The 7,500-nt window shown below is 40.9% G+C and overlaps 1 non-coding gene across 1 annotated transcript; it reads right to left on the bottom strand.

Annotated features, from left to right (window-relative positions):
- Window positions 1–5,156: 5,156 nt before the first annotated feature.
- Window positions 5,157–5,275, bottom strand: LOC123687061. The gene has a single exon (XR_006748807.1). It is a non-coding gene; the product is annotated as a 5S ribosomal RNA (ribosomal RNA).
- Window positions 5,276–7,500: the final 2,225 nt, after the last annotated feature.

The raw sequence follows: 7,500 nt of genomic DNA on the forward strand, positions 1-7,500 counted from the left end.
AGGCTTATCTTAGTCAAATTCGAACAATTCACGATGAATCAATCAGAAAGGTAGATATGTTTGACGAAATCGGACATGAGAGAGAAATACGAATAACTCACAAGGGTAAATGTCATCAAATGCATCAGACTATGTGATGAGTAAAATGAAAGATGCACACGATAATTTTAGCTTAAACCATGCCGGAAAGTCGACTTCACGTCGTGCATCGGTACAAAGTTATTCAAGGGGCAAAATAAATTCACGAGAGTAGGTCCGATTACCGCTGGATCAGACGACGATTGTAACTTGTTGGATACGAATGTATCCGATGTATGTACGTCGTCCGTCTCAGATCTGTAGTAAGTGGGCCTACCCAAGATGCACACGATAATTTTAGCTTAAACCATGCCGGAAAGTCGACTTCACGTCGTGCATCGGTACAAAATTATTCAAGGGGCAAAATAAATTCACGAGAGTAGGTCCGATTACCGCTGGATCAGACGACGATCGTAACTTGTTGGATACAAATGTATCCGATGTATGTACGTCGTCCCTCTCTGATCTACGGTACGTGGACCGACCCAAGATGCACACGATAATTTTAGCTGACTTCATGCCGAAAAGTCGGTTCACGTCATGCATCGGTATCTTAAATCGCGCCGTAAAGTCGTTCACGTCATGCATCGGTATCTTAAATCGAGCCGAAAAGTCGGCTCACGTCATGCATCGGCGTCTTTTTTTTGTGCCACCGATGCATGACGTGAACGACCCTAGGGCGCGATTTAAAGCCATACCGATGCATGACGTGAACGACTTTTCGGCTCGATTTAAGATACCGATGCATGACTGTGAACGACTTTACGGCGCGATTTAAGATACCGATGCATGACGTGAACGACTTTACGGCGCGATTTAAGATACCGATGCATGACGTGAACGACTTTACGGCGCGATTTAAAGCTATACCGATGCATGACGTAAACAAGATCACACCGATGCAGCACGTTAACATTAAAGCCCGCCTAATCCGATCGATGGAGGCCGTCTCGAGTGTCCAACTTGCTCACAAGAGCCGAGAAACAAACCGATGCATCACGTAGACAAGATCGTACCGAATGTTAACACAATCCAGAAGGAAATAATCTTAGATGAATATCGATTCTGATTATTGATTTTTCTTTCGCGATATTGATAGAAGACATCTGAATGAATTTCGAATTAATTCCGAAATCAAAAAAATATTTTCAATAAATTTTTTTTTCTAGAGTACCTCGGTCTTTTCTATTTTTTTCCAAGTTTCGTACGTCAATCAACATACATCCCAGAAAAAATCATCTCTCTAACTATCCTGGTTCAAAAGTTGTATCGGAACATTTCACGTCGAAAAAGAACATAGGCGAAAAAGGACGTGAACATTATTCCTTATAAAAACCAAACCCGACCATGGATTTTGATTCTGATTGTTGATTATCGCTATTAGAACACATTAGGAGGCAACCAAATCAAATTTGAGAAAATTCCACGATCAGAAAATTTTTTTCGAAAAAAAAAAAAAAATTCGAGAACACCTCGGTCATGGCAAGTTATTTCCCACAATCCATTCCCCAATCAACGTACATCCCAGAAAAAATCATCTCTCTAACTATCCTGGTTCAAAAGTTGTATCGGAACATTTTCACGTCGAAAATATATCTCTAAGTCCAGACCGATGCACCACGTAATCTCGGGCAGACCGATGCACAACGTAAATGACGATCGGGACCGGGGCGATCGGTCGTATCTGACACCGCCGGCTCGGTTCTAACATCGTCAATGAGTCGGGGTTGTAAAAAAGGACGTGAACATTATTCCTTATAAAAACCAAACCCGACCATGGATTTTGATTCTGATTGTTGATTATCGCTATTAGAACACATTAGGAGGCAACCAAATCAAATTTGAGAAAATTCCACGATCAGAAAATTTTTTTCGAAAAAAAAAAAAAAATTCGAGGACACCTCGGTCATGGCAAGTTATTTTCCACAATCCATTCCCCAATCGACGTACATCACAGAAAAAATCATCTCTCTAACTATCCTGGTTCAAAAGTTGTATCGGAACATTTTCACGTCGAAAATATATCTCTAAGTCCAGACCGATGCACCACGTAATCTCGGGCAGACCGATGCACAACGTAAATGACGATCGGGACCGGGGCGATCGGTCGTATCTGACACCGCCGGCTCGGTTCTAACATCGTCAATGAGTCGGGGTTGAAAAAAAGGACGTGAACATTTTTCCTTATAAAAATCAAACCCGATCATGGATTTTGATTCTGATTGTTGATTATCGCTATTAGAACATATAAGGAGGCAACCAAATCAAATTTGAGAAAATTCCACGATCAGAAAATTTTTTTCGAAAAAAAAAAAAAAATCGTAATCACCTCGGTCATGGCGAGTTATTTTCCGTATTTCATTCCACAATCAACGTACAACATAGAAGAAATCATCTCTCTAACTATCCTGGTTCAAAAGTTGTATCGGAACATTTCACGTCGTAATATCTCGCCAAGTCCAGACCTCGGCGATAGGTAGTATCTGACACCGTCCGCTCGGGACTGACATCGACTTGGACTCGGGCTGATGATGGGGAGGCGTTTAAGGACGTGAACATTTTTCCTTATAAAAATTAAAGTCGACAATGAATATTGATTCTGATTACTGATTTACGCTTTAAAAACACATTAGAAGGCAACCAAATCGAATTTGAGGAAATTCCACGATCAGAAAATTTTTTTCGAAAAAAAAAAAAATCCGAAAAATATTTTTCGATTCCTATTACTGATTTACTCTTTTAGAACACATTAGGAGGCAACCAAATCAAATTTGAGAAAATTCCACAATCAGAAAATTTTTTTCGAAAAAAAAAAAAATTCGAGGACACCTCGGTCATGGCAAGTTATTTTCCACAATCCATTCCCCAATCGACGTACATCACAGAAAAAATCATCTCTCTAACTATCCTGGTTCAAAAGTTGTATCGGAACATTTTCACGTCGAAAATATATCTCTAAGTCCAGACCGATGCACAACGTAAACTAGGGCTGAACCGATGCACCACGTAATATCGGGCAGACCGATGCAGAACGTAAACTCGATCATACCGATGCTTCACGTAATCTCGATCTTACCGATGCACCACGTAAACAAGGGCAGACCGATGCAGAACGTAAAGTAGATCTTACCGATGCACCACGTAATCTCGATCTTACCGATGCACCACGTAATCTCCATCTTACCGATGCACCACGTGAACTGGATCTTACCGATGCAGAACGTGAATTGGATCTTACCGATGCACCACGTAAACTCGATCTTACCGATGCACCACGTAATCTCAATCTTACCGATGCACCACGTGAACTGGATCTTACCGATGCAGAACGTGAATTGGATCTTACCGATGCACCACGTAAACTCGATCATACCGATGCACCACGTAATCTCGGGCAGACCGATGCACAACGTAAATGACGATCGGGACCGGGGCGATCGGTCGTATCTGACACCGCCGGCTCGGTTCTAACATCGTCAATGAGTCGGGGTTGAAAAAAAGGACGTGAACATTTTTCCTTATAAAAATCAAACCCGATCATGGATTTTGATTCTGATTGTTGATTATCGCTATTAGAACATATAAGGAGGCAACCAAATCAAATTTGAGAAAATTCCACGATCAGAAAATTTTTTTCGAAAAAAAAAAAAAAATCGTAATCACCTCGGTCATGGCGAGTTATTTTCCGTATTTCATTCCACAATCAACGTACAACATAGAAGAAATCATCTCTCTAACTATCCTGGTTCAAAAGTTGTATCGGAACATTTCACGTCGTAATATCTCGCCAAGTCCAGACCTCGGCGATAGGTAGTATCTGACACCGTCCGCTCGGGACTGACATCGACTTGGACTCGGGCTGATGATGGGGAGGCGTTTAAGGACGTGAACATTTTTCCTTATAAAAATTAAAGTCGACAATGAATATTGATTCTGATTACTGATTTACGCTTTAAAAACACATTAGAAGGCAACCAAATCGAATTTGAGGAAATTCCACGATCAGAAAATTTTTTTCGAAAAAAAAAAAAATCCGAAAAATATTTTTCGATTCCTATTACTGATTTACTCTTTTAGAACACATTAGGAGGCAACCAAATCAAATTTGAGAAAATTCCACAATCAGAAAATTTTTTTCGAAAAAAAAAAAAATTCGAGGACACCTCGGTCATGGCAAGTTATTTTCCACAATCCATTCCCCAATCGACGTACATCACAGAAAAAATCATCTCTCTAACTATCCTGGTTCAAAAGTTGTATCGGAACATTTTCACGTCGAAAATATATCTCTAAGTCCAGACCGATGCACAACGTAAACTAGGGCTGAACCGATGCACCACGTAATATCGGGCAGACCGATGCAGAACGTAAACTCGATCATACCGATGCTTCACGTAATCTCGATCTTACCGATGCACCACGTAAACAAGGGCAGACCGATGCAGAACGTAAAGTAGATCTTACCGATGCACCACGTAATCTCGATCTTACCGATGCACCACGTAATCTCCATCTTACCGATGCACCACGTGAACTGGATCTTACCGATGCAGAACGTGAATTGGATCTTACCGATGCACCACGTAAACTCGATCTTACCGATGCACCACGTAATCTCAATCTTACCGATGCACCACGTGAACTGGATCTTACCGATGCAGAACGTGAATTGGATCTTACCGATGCACCACGTAAACTCGATCTTACCGATGCACCACGTAATCTCCATCTTACCGATGCACCACGTGAACTGGATCTTACCGATGCAGAACGTGAATTGGATCTTACCGATGCACCACGTAAACTCGATCTTACCGATGCACCACGTAATCTCAATCTCACCGATGCACCACGTGAACTGGATCTTACCGATGCAGAACGTGAATTGGATCTTACCGATGCACCACGTAAACTCGATCTTACCGATGCACCACGTAATCTCGATCTTACCGATGCACCACGTAATCTCAATCTTACCGATGCATCACGTAATCTCGATCTTACCGATGCAGAACGTAAACTCGATCATACCGATGCACCACGTTATCTCGGCAGACCGATGCAGAACGTAAAAAAAAAGCTTACAGCACGCGGTGTTCCCAAGCGGTCACCCATCCAAGTACTAACCGCGCCCGACGCTGCTTGGCTTCAGTGTTCTGACGAGAACTGGCAATTTCAGCGTGGTATGGCCGTAAACAACATATATTGCGATATTTTCTATGATATCTCACTTTTTGGGAGCGGAAAGGACGTGAACGTTTTTCCTCATAAAAAATGAAATAACTTTTGGATATTAATTCTGATTGTTGATTTAAGCTTTAAGAACACATTAGGACATATCTCAATGAAATTTGAGGGATTTCCGAAATCGAAAAATATTTTTCGAAAAAAAAAAAAAATCCCAGAAGACCTCGGTCATCTCAAGTTTATTTCCATATTCTATTACACAATCAACGTACATCACAAAAGGAACCATCTCTCTAACTATCACAGTTAAATTTTTGTATCGGAACATTTCACGTCGGAATATCTCGCTAAGTCCAGACCGGGGAGATCGGTCGCATCTGACACCGTCCGCTCCGGTCTAACATCGTCTTGGAGTCGGGGTAACGATGGAGAGGCGTTTAAGGACGTGAACATTTTTCCTTATAAAAATTAAAGTCGACAATGAATATTGATTCTGATTACTGATTTACTCTTTTAGAACACATTAGAAGGCAACGCAATCAGATTTGAGGAAATTTCAAGATCAGAAAATTTTTTTCGAAAAAAAAAAAAATTCAAGAACACCTGGGTCATGGCAAGTTATTTCCCACAATCCATTCCACAATCAACGTACAACATAGAAGAAATCATCTCTCTAACTATCCTGGTTCAAAAGTTGTATCGGAACATTTCACGTCGAAATACCTCGCCAAGTCCAGACCGGGGCGATAGGTAGTATCTGACACCGTCCGCTCGGGACTGACATCGACTTGGACTCGGGCTAATGATGGGGAGGCGTTTAAGGACGTGAACATTTTTCCTTATAAAAATTAAAGTCGACAATGAATATTGATTCTGATTACTGATTTACGCTTTAAAAACACATTAGAAGGCAACCAAATCAAATTTGAGGAAATTCCAAAATCAGAAAATTTTTTTTCAAAAAAAAAAAAATCCGAAAAATATTTTTCGATTCTGATTACTGATTTACTCTTTTAGAACACATTAGAAGGCAACGAAATCAAATTTGAGTAAAATCCAAAATCAGAAAATATTTTTCGAAAAAAAAAAAAAATTCGAGAACACCTCGGTCATGGCAAGTTATTTTCCACAATCCATTCCCCAATCAACGTACATCCCAGAAAAAATCATCTCTCTAACTATCCTGGTTCAAAAGTTGTATCGGAACATTTTCACGTCGAAAATATATCTCTAAGTCCAGACCGATGCAGAACGTAAACTCGATCATACCGATGCTTCACGTAATCTCGATCTTACCGATGCACAACGTAAACTAGATCACACCGATGCAGAACGTAAACTCGATCTCACCGATGCACCACGTGAACTGGATCTTACCGATGCAGAACGTGAATTGGATCTTACCGATGCACCACGTAAACTCGATCTTACCGATGCACCACGTAATCTCGATCTTACCGATGCACCACGTGAACTGGATCTTACCGATGCAGAACGTGAACTCGATCTTACCGATGCACCACGTAAACTAGGGCTGACCGATGCATCACGTAAACGACGATCGAGAGGCGCGAAAGGACGTGAACGTTTTTCATTATAAAAATTGAAATAAATGATAAATAATGATTCTGATTGTTGATTATCGTTTTTAATATGCATTAGTAGGCAACCAAATGAAATTTGAGGAAATTCCGATAACAGAAAATTTTTTCGAAAAAAAAAAAAATTCATGAAATCCTCGGTCATCGCAAAATATTTACCATATTCTGTTCGATAATCAACGTATATTTAAGAAGGAATCATATCTGTATCTATCTTGGTTCAAATTTTGTATCGGAACATTTTGACCAAAGTCCGAGCTTCGGCCGAAACAGACACCGCTGACCTGGCCTATCGATCGACCGAGAGTCGGGGATAGAGCGTAAGTGTTGTCTGGAGGGGAACCCTGTGCTCTCCTGACATATATAGGGAAGGTGGTCGCGTTGGGCGATGCAGAACGTTTGGATCGGGAATTATATTTTTGGTTCAGCTATTGGAATATGGTTTATTGTTGGTATATATTGGCGAAATAACGTTCTTACTGACTGGGGATATTCATAAAAATGAGTCCGGAGATTTTCAGATCGAAGTCCGAGTGATCCGACTTGGAAGGCGTGTTGGGTGGGTCGAGATGGCTTAGATCGATCAGACGAGGCGGGCTAAGTGTTGACGTCATGCATCGGTCCATTTTCAGAT

This window comes from Harmonia axyridis, chromosome X (genome assembly GCF_914767665.1).
Source record: "Harmonia axyridis chromosome X, icHarAxyr1.1, whole genome shotgun sequence".
NCBI classification, from domain to species: domain Eukaryota; kingdom Metazoa; phylum Arthropoda; class Insecta; order Coleoptera; family Coccinellidae; genus Harmonia; species Harmonia axyridis.